This window comes from Bombina bombina, chromosome 7, assembly GCF_027579735.1.
Source record: "Bombina bombina isolate aBomBom1 chromosome 7, aBomBom1.pri, whole genome shotgun sequence".
Taxonomy (NCBI): Eukaryota; Metazoa; Chordata; class Amphibia; order Anura; family Bombinatoridae; genus Bombina; species Bombina bombina.
The window spans coordinates 314,242,523-314,258,353 of NC_069505.1; positions in this window are offsets into that span (position 1 = coordinate 314,242,523).

Consider the following 15,831-nt stretch of genomic DNA (forward strand, 5'->3'; position numbering starts at 1 on the left):
GTATTTCCCTACTAACTATTTGGTCTCCCATCTATAGATATGATGCAGATCTAGTCTATAGGGATAAACGTAAAAAGGTCCAAGTATCTCGGCCGTAGATACTCATGCCTTAGGAGCATTTAGAGTGGTAGAGATCAGCATATCAAACTTTATTTCAGCTTTGAGTGTCCATTAACTGTGAAGGGTATGAAGGGAGTAAAAACACATATACATATAAAAACAATCTAAACACGGTTAGCTGAATCTTTATGGACATCCTCATTGACATCATAGTATATTTTCTTTACCGGGCTAGAGAGATGGCCTCTAAGGGGGGCATTTATAGCTAACAGCTATCAGGGGAGACTTATGTATTAATAAACAAGGTATGGTAAATACTATTGTCCAATACTTCAGAGATAGAAGGTCGGCTGTAGGTCTCATAGGGACAGACCCTCCACACTGATGGAACACCCTTCAAGCACAACACTGTATCTTAACATAACATACCTTTAAGTAAATATATGTGCATCTTATCCTATACATTAGGAGTAGGAAAAGTGGTAGGAATACATAAGAAAAAGAAATTCAGTGTATCCTAAGCTCCACCTGCTGTGGAAAAAGTTCCCATAGCATTGGTCGTAGTGAACCTTAAACATAAGTGGGCAAGGGAACAACACTTTTGTGAACAATACTAACTAACATGTTAAACTATAACAAACAATAGCCCCACAGTGGACATATAAGATAATAGGTTAGTACACACATGTAAATTTATAACAATATACTTTTGTAACATCTTAATACCTCGAGCGGATGGCACAAAACACTGGCATAGCTACAGAGGACTTAAAGACCTAAAGCAGAGATGCGAGACAAAAATATTAAATATTAGTGTTAACTATGATAGGATAGGGAGCACAGCCACCATGCAACCATATAGTGATCGGTAGCAACATCGTTTTCCTCTAGCATCACTATTGTTCTTGTGTGTCAAACTATGTGCCCAGAGTCGATAGACAAGAGTCCCAAATACAAATAGAAGTCACCTCCAGCTAACTGTAATAGTTCCTGTAGCATTAGCCCACGCCATCTGAGCCATGAAGAAGGTAGAGCAAGGGACCTCCGGGGTCCAACTGCAGTTCCATCTCAGAGACGCAGCAATGGTAATAACAGGATTGGTGAACTCCACAGGTTTGCAGCACACATATTCTAGGTCCTTTTAACCATAGGTCAATAGCTTGGCCTGTGTCCTGTAACATGAAGAAGTGTCGGTAGGTTAGTTGGCAGATGGGAGCCATGTGGTGGTGAGTAGCTATCACCGGTGCCTCATCTAAACCACTGCAGAGCGCATCCAGCTGTGAATCTTGTAATGCAGAGATGGGATCCAGTTCTCTAACAGGATCTTGCTTCTCAAGCTCATTTTGGTTATAGGGCAATGAGGGAAATCACGGTGCAAAAAGTAAAGATGGCGACTGCTGTGTGAGAATTATGCCTGCTGTGCACTTCTCCGCGCAGGCAGTTGGAACAGCCGAAGCAGTAGTGTGGATAACGGGAGGTCTAAAAGCCTCAGCTACTGCCTCCAAAATAGAGTCATTGTGCCGGTCTAGCAGATCCTTTAGCTGAGTTAGAAAGAGTGCGGCCATACTTTCATACACTCGGTGTCTCCAAGGGAAGTAGAGAGCAGGGATTGAGAAAATTTAGATTTTTAGTGCTGCAAGGTTCCTCCAACAGTACCCAAAAGGTAATTTTCAATATGAGTCTCCAAAATAAAGACATAATTGGGTGTTATCGATAGTATAATCTGTTAAAATCATTGTATATGTTAGGAGCTCCCAAGATATGCGTCCTGCTTCTGTGGTAGTTGGCTCCAACCCCTCGATTGGCTACATTTTGATTGGATTTAAGGTAGGAAACTTGAATTGAACTTGAATCTGATTGGCTGATTCAATCAGCCAATCAGATTTTTCCTACCTTAATTCCGATTGGCTGATAGAATCCTATCAGCCAATCGGAATTCGAGGGACGCCATCTTGGATCACGTCCCTTAAAGGAACCTTCATTAGTCGGGAGTCACCAGAAGAAGAGGATGGATCCGCGTCGGCTGCTTCAAGATGGTCCCGCTTCCGCGCCGGATGGAAGAAGATAGAAGATGCCGCTTGGATGAAGATGTTTGCCAGTCCGGATGTCCTCTTCTTGCCGGATAGGAGGAAGACTTTGGACCCTCTTCTGGACCTCTTCTTGCCGGATAGGGGGAAGACTTCGGAGCCTCTTCTGGACGGATCGGTGATACCCGGCGTGGTGAAGATAAGGTAGGAAGATCTTCAGGTGCTTAGTGTTTGGTTTTTTAAGGGGTGTTTGGGTTAGATTAGGGGTATGTGGGTGGTGGGTTGTAATGTTGGGGGGTATTGTATGTTTATTTAAATGCAAAAGAGCTGTTTTCTTTGGGGCATGCCCCGCAAAAGGCCCTGTTAAGGGCTGGTAAGTTAAAAGAGCTTTACAATTTTTATTTTAGAATAGGGTAGGGCATTTTTTTATTTTGGGGGGCTTTGTAATTTTTTTAGGGGGCTTAGAGTAGGTGTAATTAGTTTAAAATTCTTGTAATCTTTTTTTTATTTTTTGTAATTTAGTGTTTGTTTGTTTTTGTAATTTAGTGTGTTTTTTTTTTGTAATTTAGTTTAGTTGATTTAATTGTAGATAATTGTAGATAGTTTATTTAATTAATTTATTGATAGTGTAGTGTTAGGTTTAATTGTAACTTAGGTTAGGATTTATTTTACAGGTAATTTTGTAATTATTTTAACTAGGTAACTATTAAATAGTTATTAACTATTTAATAGCTATTGTACCTGGTTAAAATAAATACAAAGTTGCCTGTAAAATAAATATAAATCCTAAAATAGCTACAATATAATTATTATTTATATTGTAGCTATATTAGTGTTTATTTAACAGGTAAGTATTTAGTTTTAAATAGGAATAATTTATTTAATAAGATTTATTTTATTTCGTTAGAATAAAATTAAATTTAACTTAGGGGGGTGTTAGGGTTAGAGTTAGACTTAGCTTTAGGGGTTAATACATTTATTAGAGTAGCGGTGAGGTCCGGTCGGCAGATTAGGGGTTAATAATTGTAGGTAGGTGGCGGCGACGTTGGGGGCGGCAGATTAGGGGTTAATAAATATAATATAGGGGTCAGCGGTGTTAGGGGCAGCAGATTAGGGGTACATAGGGATAACGTAGGTTGCAGCGGTGTACGGAGCGGCAGATTGGGGGTTACAAAAAATATGCAGGGGTCAGCGATAGCGGGGGCGGAAGATTAGGGGTTAATAAGTGTAAGGCTAGGGGTGTTTAGACTCGGGGTACATGTTAGTGTGTTAGGTGCAGACTTAGGAAGTGTTTCCCCATAGGAAACAATGGGGCTGCGTTAGGAGCTGAACGCTGCATTTTTGCAGGTGTTAGGTTTCTTTCAGCTCAAACTGCCCCATTGTTTCCTATGGGGGAATCGTGCACGAGCACGTTTTTTAAGCTGGCCGCATCCGTAAGCACCGCTGGTATTTAGAGTTGCAGTGGCGGTAAATATGCCTGTATGCTCCCTTTTTGGAGCCTAACGCAGCCCTTCTGACAACTCTAAATACCAGCGGTATTTAAAAGGTGCGGGGGAAAAAAAGCACGCGTAGCTAACGCACCCCTTTGGCCGAATGTTTTATGTTTTTTTTTCATTTTTGCCACTTAAAAGTTATTGGTTTTATGCTTGAGGGTTATATTGTGTGTATATTTTTACTTTAGTGCAAAACTGCATTTCCATGTGGTGTTGTTTGGGCCTACTCTGACTTTTGACCTTAAGGGGCGGAGCCTATTTTGGCACAATTTCTTCAGGCTTAGCAGCAGCAAACAGTAACTCAGTGGCTCCTGGACTGTGTAGCTGGTCTGAAGGGTTGGAAACTTGATTTGAAGTACCCTGGGGGCAGGTAGGCACCACAGCAGAGCTGTGGCGAGGTGCAGAGTGTATTTTTATCTATCTTTTGACTACATGTTGATATAAGTACTTCTAAAGCCTTATTTCTGCCCTTGCTTCTGGGTGCAGTAATTTTTGGATTAACCAACGATATTAAGTTAAATTTGGGAATAATTTAACGTTTTTTGTGCATTTTGGAAAAATTGTTCACTTTTCCTTTTCTTAAAGGCACAGTACACATTTTTTCTAATGTTTATTTTATGCTATAAATAAGTGTTTAAACGACGTTTGTGGTATTACTAGTCTGTTCAACATGTCTGACATTGAGGTTTCCCATTGTTCTATGTGTTTAGAAGCTTTTGTGCAACCCCCTCTAACATTGTGTAACTTTTGTACTGAAAGGGCTTTACAATGTAAAAAGCATATTTTAAATAAAGTAAGTGTGCCTAGGGATGATTCTCAGTCTGAAGAGAATCAGGATATGCCATCCAATTCTCCCCAAGTGTCACAACCTTTTATGCCCACACAAGCGAAGCCTAGTACTTCTAGTGCGTCTAATTCCTTTACTGTGCAGGAGATGGCTGCAGTTATGTCAACTACCCTTACAGAGGTATTGTCTAAATTACCAGTGTTGCAGGGTAAACACAGTAGGTCAAGTATTAATGTAAATACTGAATCCTCTGATGCTTTATTAGCTATTTCCGATGTTCCCTCACAGTGCTCTGAGTTGGGGATCAGGGAATTACTGTCTGAGGGTGAAATTTCTGATTCAGGGAATGTTTTGCCTCAGACAGATTCAAATTCTATGTCATTTAAATTTAAGCTTGAACACCTCCGCCTGTTGCTTAGGGAGGTTTTAGCGACTCTGGATGATTGTCATCCTATTGTGATTCCTCCAGAGAAATTGTGTAAAATGGATAAATATTTGGAAGTTCCTACTGATGTTTTTCCGGTTCCTAAGAGAATTTCGGAAATTATTATTAAGGAATGGGATAGACCAGGTATACCATTTTCTCCCCCTCCTAATTTTAAGAAAATGTTTCCTATATCAGATACCATTCGGGACTCATGGCAAACGGTTCCTAAGGTAGAGGGAGCTATATCCCTAGCTAAGCGTACTACTATACCCATTGAGGATAGCTGTGCTTTCAAGGATCCTACGGATAAGAAATTAGAGGGTCTACTAAAGAAATTATTTGTTAATCAGGGATTTCTTTTACAACCTACGGCTTGCATTGTTCCAGTAACTACTGCAGCAGCTTTTCGGTTTGAGGCTCTAGAAGAGTCTCTTAAGGTTAAAACTCCATTAGATGACATTCTAGATAGAATTAAGGCTCTTAAGCTAGCTAATTCTTTTATTACTGATGCCGCTTTAAAAAAAATTGCTAAATTAGCGGCAAAAGGATTTGCTATTTTAGCACATAGAGCATTGTGGCTCAAATCTTGGTCTGCTGATGTGTCATCAAAACATAAGCTTTTAGCTATTCCCTATAAAGGTAAGACCCTTTTTGGGCCAGAATTGAAGGAGATCATTTCTGATATTACAGGAGGTAAGGGCCATGCCCTACCTCAGGATAGGTCGGTTAAAATAAGGGGTAAAGAGAATAATTTTCGTTTCTTTCGGAACTTTAAAGGAGGACCCCATGCTTCTTCTTCTTCCACAAAGCAGCATGAAGAGGTGGCCCCCGATCCGGGACCGGATCTAGTAGGGGGCAGACTTTCTTTCTTTGCTCATGCTTGGGCAAGAGATGTTCAGGATTCCTGGGCACTAGAAATAGTGACCCACGGTTATCAATTGGAATTCAAGGATTTTCTCCCAAGAGGGAGATTTCATCTTTCAAAATTATCTGCAAATCAGATAAAGAGAGAGGCGTTCTTACGCTGTGTAAAAGACCTTTTTACTATGGGAGTAATCTGTCCTGTTCCAAAATAGGGACAGGGGTTTTACTCAAACCTATTTGTGGTCCCCAGAAAAGAGGGAACGTTCAGACCCATTTTGGACCTCAAGTGTCTAAACACTTTTCTAAAAGTTCCATCATTCAAGATGGAGACAATTCGAACGATTTTGCCAATGATCCAGGAGGGTCAATATATGACTACCGTCGGTTTCTAAGGTTTGCCTTCTTGGACAAACATTATCAGTTCGTGGCTCTTCCTTTCGGGTTGGCCACAGCACCCAGAATCTTCACAAAGGTTCTAGGGTCTCTTTTGACGGTTCTCAGACTGCAAGGGATAGTGGTGGCGCCTTATCTGGACGATATTCTGATTCAGGCGTCAACATATCATCTGACAAAATCTCACACAGACACACTGTTGTCTTTTCTTAGAACTCACGGCTGGAAGGTGAACATAGAGAAGAGTTCACTTGTTCCACAGACAAGGGTTCCTTTCTTGGGAACTCTGATAGACTCGGTAGCCATGAAAGTATTTCTGACGGAGGTCAGAAAATCAAAGATTTTGAATGCTTGCCGAGCACTTCTGTCCATTCCTCGGCCATCAGTGGCTCAGTGTATGGAGGTAATTGGATTAATGGTAGCGGCAATGGACAATGTTCCATTTGCTCGCTTTCATCTCAGACCACTGCAACTGTGCATGCTCGGTCAGTGGAATGGGGATTATGCGGATTTATCTCCAAAGATAATTCTGGATCAAGAGACCAGAAACTCTCTTCTTTGGTGGTTGTCGCCAGATCATCTGTCCCAGGGGACTTGTTTCCGCAGACCCTCGTGGGTGATAGTGACAACAGATGCCAGCCTTCTGGGCTGGGGTACAGTTTGGAACTCCCTGAAGGCTCAGGGTGTTTGGACTCAGGTGGAGTCTCTACTTACAAAGAATATTCTGGAACTGAGAGTAATATTCAATGCGCTTCAGGCGTGGCCTCAGTTGGCTTCAGCCAAATTCATCAGATTACAGTCGGACAACATAACGACTGTGGCATATGTCAATCATCAGGGGGGAACAAGGAGTTCCTTAGCGATGATAGAAGTATTCAAGATAATCAGTTGGGCAGAGGCCCACTCTTGTCATCTGTCAGCGATCTACATCCCAGGGGTACAGAACTGGGAAGCATATTTTCTAAGTCAACAGACTTTTCATCCGGGTATTGGGAACTTCACCTGGAGGTATTTCCCTCATTGATTCTCAGATGGGGCAGACCGGAATTGGATTTGATGGCATCTATTCAGAATTCCAAGCTTCCAAGATACGGATCCCGGTCAAGGGATCCTCAGGCCGAACTGATAGATGCCTTGGCAGTACCTTGGTTGTTCAGCCTAGCTTATGTGTTTCCGCCGTTTCCTCTCCTCCAACGCGTGATTGCTCGAATCAATCAGGAGAGAGCTTCAGTGATCCCGATAGCGCCTGCGTGGCCACCGTGGAAACTTCCTTTGAGACAGGACCTTCTTATTCAAGGTCCTTTCCAACATCCAAATCTAATTTCTCTGCAACTGACTGCGTGGAGATTGAACGCTTGATTTTAAGTGAGGATTCTCTGATTCAGTTATCAATACTTTGATACAGGCTAGAAAGCCTGTCACTAGAAAGATCTATCATAAGATATGGCATAAACATCTTTATTGGTGTGAATCCAAGGGTTACTCATGGAGTAAAGTTAGGATTCCTAGGATTTTGTCTTTTCTCCAAGAAGGATTGGAGAAAGGGTTATCAGCAAGTTCCTTAAAGGGACAAATTTCAGCTTTGTCAATTCTGTTTCACAAACGTTTGGCAAATGTATCAGATGTTCAGTCTTTTAGCTCAGCGTTGGCACAGGAATCACAATTAGCTGCTCAAGTTAGGAACGCACTTAAGAGATTTTATACGAATAAATCTAAAGATAATTGGCATAGATATTGTAAGCACAAAAGGGAAAGAGATATCTTCCTAAAACAAAGATCCCTGGAAGAAGAACAGAAAATTAATTACCAATTTAGTCCCTACGGCATCTCAGCCAAATTTTTGGCTAGGTTAGTAAAGATTAGGAAGAGCAGGCATTTGATTTCTGCAATTAAAGTGGATAATAGAAAATATACTAATGCAGAAGATATTAGCAAAGAGTTTTATAAGGTCTTCCAACGGTTGTATTCAGAATCTAATACTAATTTGGATAATGCCGCAAATTTTTGGGCTAATGTCAACTTGCCTAAGATTCCCGAGGAAGAGTTGACAAGCTTAAATAATCCAATTTCCGAGGTAGAGGTGTTAGAGGCGATACAGGCGGCTAGTTGTAATAAGTCCCCAGGACCGGACTGCATTCCAGTAGAGTGCTACAAAATTTTAAAAGAACAAATTAAAGTACCTCTAGTTAAACTTTTTAACTTCTATTTCGCTTCTAGTAATACAATGTCAAACTATTTTTTGGCCGCACGTATTTCACTGATTTTAAAAAAAGGCAAGGACCCGGAGGATCCGGGGTCGTATAGGCCGATATCTGTGCTTAAATCAGATTATAAATTATTGACAACGATTATATCAGCTAGGCTGGTAAAATTGCTAGATAACCTGTCGTCTGTGAATGCCTCGGCTTTTGGGATAGAATACGGCACCATCCTCATGTAGCCCCACATCCTTCCCCAGTTGCCTCCATTGCGGGTCTTCTCTCAGGTCTACAAAACTCTCATCCCAATAAATGGGTCCAATTAGGAATTAATAGTATATCGGACCTTTGGTCCACGCCCCCCCGAGACTCTTTTAAACAACTAGCCCAGATCAGCGTCGATGCCCAGGTCCCGTCGTATTTACCCTTTGAATACCAGAGGATTAAGAGTTTCCTTAGCAGTTGGGGTTTTAAAGCCAACCTAGATAGACCACTAACTATATGGGAGTCCATCTGGGCCAAGGGAGATTGGTTATGTAGGCCCCTTTCTATCCATTATGTGCTGTTAGGCGGTTCACAGATCCCGGAAACCCCTAACCATCTGTCCCGCTGGGAAACGCTGACGGGTAGGCACACTACCCCTGAGGAGTGGGAGTGAGCTTTCTCCCTGACCCAGAAAGCTATTCATTGCACAACGTTGTACGAAACCTATTTTAAACTTCTATCTCACTGATACTACGTGCCTACTAGATTAGCGAAAATATTCCCGAATGTGTCCCCCAATTGCTGGCGGAATTGTGGCCACAGGGGCAACGCTCTACACATATGGTGGGAGTGTCCCGTGATTCAGCCTCTATGGCAAAAGTGCTTTTCGGTGCTACAGGGTATTGGCATTAGGCTTCCCAGGTTGCTTGCTTCAGCCCTTCTTCACCTAAACCTACATTCTCTACCTAAAAATCATGCGTATATTTGCATTTACTTATTTATGACTATAAAATACTCTATTGCATGCTCCTGGAAAAAGGAACGAGCACCAAGCTGGGCGACGATCTGTAACAATATGGCCTACGTTTACACAATGGAAAAGGATATCTTTTACAAATTAAATAAATCTGACCTATTTGAGTTGATCTGGGGTGACTGGAAGGAGTCTCAAAACACTGACAGGAAACCCAACGCAACTGCCCAGGACACATAGCCCCCTGACTACACCTTCCCTATGTCTGTTACCTATTCAGCATACCTGTGACCTCATTTGGACGGCCCTCTCTCTCTTTTTATGCTTTCTCCCCTACCCCTCCCCCTCCCTTACCTCCGCACCTCTTCCATTCCCTCATTCCTTTCTCACATAGAGTTTTTTTTTACTCTCAGTCATTATGACACCCCCCCCATATCCTCAGACTTGTCAGCCATGGATCAAGGCTTGACAAGTCGGTTATCTACACATCATTCTGTAATAGATGAAAAAGTTTATTTTTATTCTGGACGCATCCATTTGCCTGTTATTTTTGCAAACTTTGTATTGCTGGTTTGGAGCTGCGTCTCCTCGGTTTATGTACATTTATCTTATTGTTTATCAATAAAAAATTTAAATCTTTAAAAAAAAAAAAAAATTGCTAGATAAAGCCATTCACCCAGATCAAACCGGGTTTATGAAGGAGAGGAATTCCCTTAAAAATATTCGGAAAGTCTCCTCTCTTTTGGACTATGTGTGGACTTTTGATCCAAATAGTGTTGAATGTAAAGTGATTAATAAAGCAGCTATCCTTACTGTTGACGCAGAAAAAGCTTTCGACGCTGTGAACTGGAACTACCTCTTCACAGCACTAGAGAGATTCGGATTTAAAAAACAGTTTTTGGAATTTATTCGAAATTTATATAAAAACCCGATCTCTTATCTCTGTATTAATGGCTGCCTTTCTCCACATATAGTACTTAAGAGAGGGACTAGGCAAGGATGCCCGCTTTCCCCGCTGCTCTTTAACTTAGCTTTAGAGCCGTTTGCCTCCTTCCTGCGGGATAGCCTTTTCCGGGATCTCGCTTGGTTCCGCCAGGTTAAAAACTCTGCTGTATGCAGATGATCTCTTGATCTTCCTATACAATGCACAATATGCTGTCCCTTTAGTCTTACAATTGTTCAATTTATTTTCCTCTTTTTCAGGATATAGAATTAATTATGAGAAGAGTGAACTTCTTTGGCTACATAGTGAGGGTCCTAAATGGGTAGACCACCCATTCAAAGTGGTGGAGTCGTCCGGTATTTAGGTATTATCCTTCACAGAAACCCTGCAAAATGGTATAAATTAAATTTTCCGCCGTTTCTTCAGAAAATTAAAAATGATTTAGAAAATTGGTCCTCCTTGTTAATTTCTATGTCAGCAAGAGTTAATTTAATAAAAACAATTATTTTTCCAAGAATTCTATATCTCTTACAGAACCTTCCCCTATTATTATCCAATAGGGATATTCTCGATTTATACTCTTGGCAATCGAAATTTATTTGGGGCAATAAAAAGCCCCGTTTGGGGTTGAATAGATTGATGCAAAGACGATGTTACGCAGGATTGGCGTTACCAGACTTTAGATTATATAATTGGGCTTGTTTAGCTAAATTAGCGTTTGACTGGATTACTGACCTAAATAAGTTTGCTTCGCTTGAGTTAGAAACGTTCCTGGCTTTTCCTTTTTCATTGAAGGCGATTTTGCATTGTCCTATGAAAAATTTACCTTCTAATATATCTAAACTGATCTCGTTTAAAAATGTCATTTTAGCCTGGCATAAAATCTGTAAGGTCTTGAGAATTTCACCGCTATTTTCAGAGTTTCTCCCGATAATAGGCAACCACCTATTTACCCCAGGCATTAATCAGAGGATTTTTAGACATTGGGCAGACTCTGGTCTGATCTATGTTCACCAGATATTTGATTCCAATCAACTGCTTACATCAGAGGTGTTGCTCCACAAGTTTAATTTGCCAGTTCTCACTTATATGCTTTTTTTCAGTTGCGTCACTACGTATTTTCACAGAAATGGGATATCTCAGCATTGCTGGATTGGATGGATATTAAGTCCGTAATCCGGCAATTTTCGCTGGGACGTTCATCAATATGGACAATGTGTATTTAGGTCAAGCGCCAAGGTGTGGCCTCAAGCTAGTATACAAAAGACCTCCTAGCTGATCTAAACAGGGAACATATAACAATGGGAATGTATACAGCGCCTAAAGATTAGGCTTGAGGCTAAATATTAAATGGAGAGTAAGATGTTGATCTGGATGTGTTAAAAAAGATTTATTACAAAGGAGATAGCATATATATATATATACATGACAGTATCTTCACATTCATAAAAATACATAAAAATACAAAAAAATACAAAAAAATATAAAATACAAATACAAATCTCTTACACTGACTGACTAAAGATCAGTATATCAACAATCAAGCCCCAAAGAAAATTCAGCAATGCTGCTGGATCAGGTATTAAATCAATCAGTTAAAAACAATAGCATAAACAATGTTTAAACATTTTATAACCGTGTAATCAAACATCAGGCATCAATATAGTCATCAGTGTGGTATAAACCAAGGATCTCCTAAGGGATGTTTCACCCAAAGAGTGTGTGTGAAATCCAATGTGTTTAATACAACAAATAATTACAGTGAAGTGTAGTACAACAAAAACAATTGCAAAAATCCTTATAACAGTGCAATGAAATGTTTGTCCAAATGGACCAATGGTGTAAAAATTAATTGCTGTGCACAACAAAAAAATAAAAATATAAAAATATAAAAATACATGAGAAAAATGAGGTGAAAGAGTTTATCTGTGAAGGGAGGGTCTTCCAGCAGGGTCCCATATCGATCCGGCTCTTTGATAAAACACAGGTAATAAAAAATCAAGAATAAAAATAAAACCAAAAATTAAAAATGTTAAAAATATAAGCAGCAAGTCACAGTTACAAATTTGACCGTTTAAAAAATCAGCTGGTAGAATATCCCACAAAAAAGAAGATGAAAAAAATCCTGTTTTCTTCTAGGATTTTTGATATTTTATTGGCTAAACAGGGCGAGTTACTTATGAATAAATTATCTAACTCTTGGGAAAGATTTTTTCCGCTTCTTGAGGAGAATAGGATTGAGCAAAGTTTTGTAGAAGTAGAAAAGCAGATATCTATATCTTGGAGAGAAACTCATTTAAAGCTAATCAATATGTCTAGATTTTATCCGACGAAACTTTTTGGGTGCTCTTTTAACAAAGCCGATATTTTTCATATATTTTGGGCCTGTCCCAAAATTCAACAATTCTGGCAGAAGATTAGATATTGGTACAGTAAGTATTACAGAGATGAGGGCCCACTACTAGCGGAAGAGATAATTTTTTTATCTAATCCAGATCTCCGTCCTAAGAGGATGATAAAACCTATAAATACAATTATTTTGACTGCAAGACAGTTAATAGTTTAGAATTGGAAAGATCATGTAGCTCCAAGTTTTGCATGTTTTCTTAAAGAAATTTAATCTCAGATTATATTTGAATCCTTTCACACCAAATTTTTAGTGGAAAGTAGAATAGAAACTTTCCTTTTAGATTGGCTCCCGCTTATTAGGTCCTATCCTCTCCCTATCCAAAAACGTATTCTCTTGCCCATTTTAAATACCATTCCATTTCTTGAGATGGTTACAGCTAATCTATTCCCAACAGCTTGGATAACGGGTCTCCGTGAGATTACTTCTTAGAGTGAAACTTTAGGGTAATAAGAACTCCCCCTTGAGCTCTGCGGTATGTATTGACAGGCTGTTGATGTTTCCGGCCGCAGGACACTGTTCTGTTCCCTTCCCCGGGGGGGGGGGGTTCTTTTCTTTTTGTTTTTCTTTTTTTTTTTTTTTTTGTTGTTGTTTTATTATTTTATTTGAAAATTTCAGCAGTCTGATGTTAGAGTATAACGAGACGCCTGTTTAGTGTCATTCGCAAATCCGAAGGCATATATAAAGTAACTGTATTACTCATTTATCTGTGTGATTCTATTCTCATTTTGTTTTGTATGGCGTTAATTTGTATGACTCATTGCTGTGCCTAAAATAAAGATTAAAAAAAAAAAAAGTTCTGGAAACTACAACAATTCAAAGCCTTCAATTATCATGCTAGCTATTCTTTATCTATCTGCAAACCAAGCATAGCTCATATAGAATTGCAACCTTAGACTCTCAGGAATTGACATGGCCGAGCAAGCGCACCACAGAGTTATCGTAGCCTTATTACAGGTCCTAGAACAGAAAATGCGTATGCAGTTTGAAGACTTACTCGAATTGATAAAGCCGAGCAACTCAAGGGTGCTGGGGACGACCACTAATTCTCAGAGTGATATACCAGACCTCAACTTCCTGACATTTGCTGCACCTATAGCTAGACCCACAGAGGATCTATGTAGGGATACCAGGACTATTTCCAATGCTAATCAGCCTCCCTTGCCTACCTCAGTGAATATGGCTGACCACGGGTTGGTTGTCCAGTGGAGTCTTTCACCCAACACGAGTTCGCTCCTGCCATTGCAATTTCAGTTTGCTGAGAAGGCTATCATTGGAGGTGGTGGGGTTTTATTGAATATGTATGTTCCACATATCGTTGTTTAAAATGTTTACCATTACTCAGCTAAAAGTCAGCTAGGCAATTATGGTTCTCTTTTCTCTTGCCCATAGCGAAATGTTTATTAAACATTAGTACTTGAAATAGTGCAACTGAGGTATGCTGGGAGGGCTCAACTCTCCGAGGGACAACATTGAGTATTACCCATAATTTTACAATTACGTATTTTAGTCTCAAAAGTTTAATGGGTCTAACATGATGGAGAGTTGAGATTCTTAATAGAATTTATTGCACATTTAGTTTAATAACTTTATAAGTCTGAGATACGGCTCCAGCATAGATCAGAGTCTTTTCATGTGTTGCACAGACATCTTCTCTTCCCCTATGGGATATCACTGGATTAACATGGGAAAGGAAATAGCCGTTTGGATGAGTGTTGTGCCTTGCTGTTACACTGTCTGCGGCCGAGATGGTGCTTTGCAGTTTTGGTACCGCTTTTCTCTTACACATAAAATTTGGTGGAATGTCTTTAGTGCCTATGCTATGGTCTTCATTACAATGAGAATGTCAGTGCCAGTTTCATATATCATCATAACGGAGCCAAAATAAGAGTAGTATGGGTACGTGTCAAGATTTATGCGGTTCACTTTATAGATATGCACATTAATTTATTTATACCTTTTTTCTGAGGTTGCAATGTCTTGTTTAACATGGTGGCTTGCTATGTATATTACTGTTCATACATGAGAATTAGCTATGCTAAAGTTTATTATTTTACAATCAAAGTTTATCTCTAGCAATCTATTTTAGACAATGCTTGAATATTCCTAACTGTTTAAGATGCTTCTATCAGTAGAGAATTTTATTCTAAAATACCATAGGTACAAAAAAGACAATTTTTATCATTCCATTCCCTCTAGATATCATTTTAGATTGCATAAGTCCAAGAGAAGCTTATCTCAATAGAAGGGGGACATAGAAACTAATGTATAAAATAAGGTTTTAGTTTAACCTGTTATGTATGATCATAGAGATTTTATTTAAGGAGGGGAGTATAACCATATGTAACTGCATACTTATGTACTCCTTTGTAAACCGTAAAATAAGATGGTGTTTCTGATGTTATATGTAACATGATTATTTGAAAATATTTTGCTAATAACCTCAATAAAAATTTATAAAAAAAAAAAAAAAACTTCCAATTGATGTGGTAAACACAAAGATTTCTGGGACATGGATAAAGCTATCCAAAGGAAAAAAGTAACATGTGATATGGGTAGACTTAATGGGCCTTTTTGGCTCTTATCTACAATAAAATGATATGTTTTTATATTTGATATTATTATATAAATAAATAAGAATATCACTATTCATGTTACTCCTCCTATCAAAAAGAAATGAAAATGTTATTCCATAGTGCTTCGAGAAACAATCTGCTCAGCAACTATAACCATAGCCTGATGTATCTATCAAAAACTGATATATAAATAAAGAAAAAAGTGAGAATAGAGTGAAATAAAAATGAATTGACAAACTAACTAAAAACATCTCTGGCTGGGTAGAAAATATTCTGAAACCTCTTGTAAAAAATACTAGGGATGGGCTTTTGTTTTGTCAGGAATATGCATTTGTGATGAAAATTAATACACAGAGTAAATGAAAGAGAAAAAAAAATACTGAAGAAAGTATTAATTTTACCTTTAATTTTTTTTTATAATACCTTAGCATGCTCTGGAGAGCGAGCTAACCTGACCCTCTGCTTGCCAGAGCCTCGGCCGCGATAACAGGAGGCTTTAGTGAGCTTGGCTGCCAGGACCTGCACTAAAGTTAGCGCAAGTCCTGGAAACCGAGAGCACTAAGCCTGCTGTTAGCGTGCCAAGGCTCTGGCAAGAAGAGGGTTGGGTTAGCAAGGTAAGTATTGTAGCTACAGGTGAAATTTTCACTTGTAGCGTTGAAACATTTACATTCATTTTACTTTTTTGGAGTTTAACATAA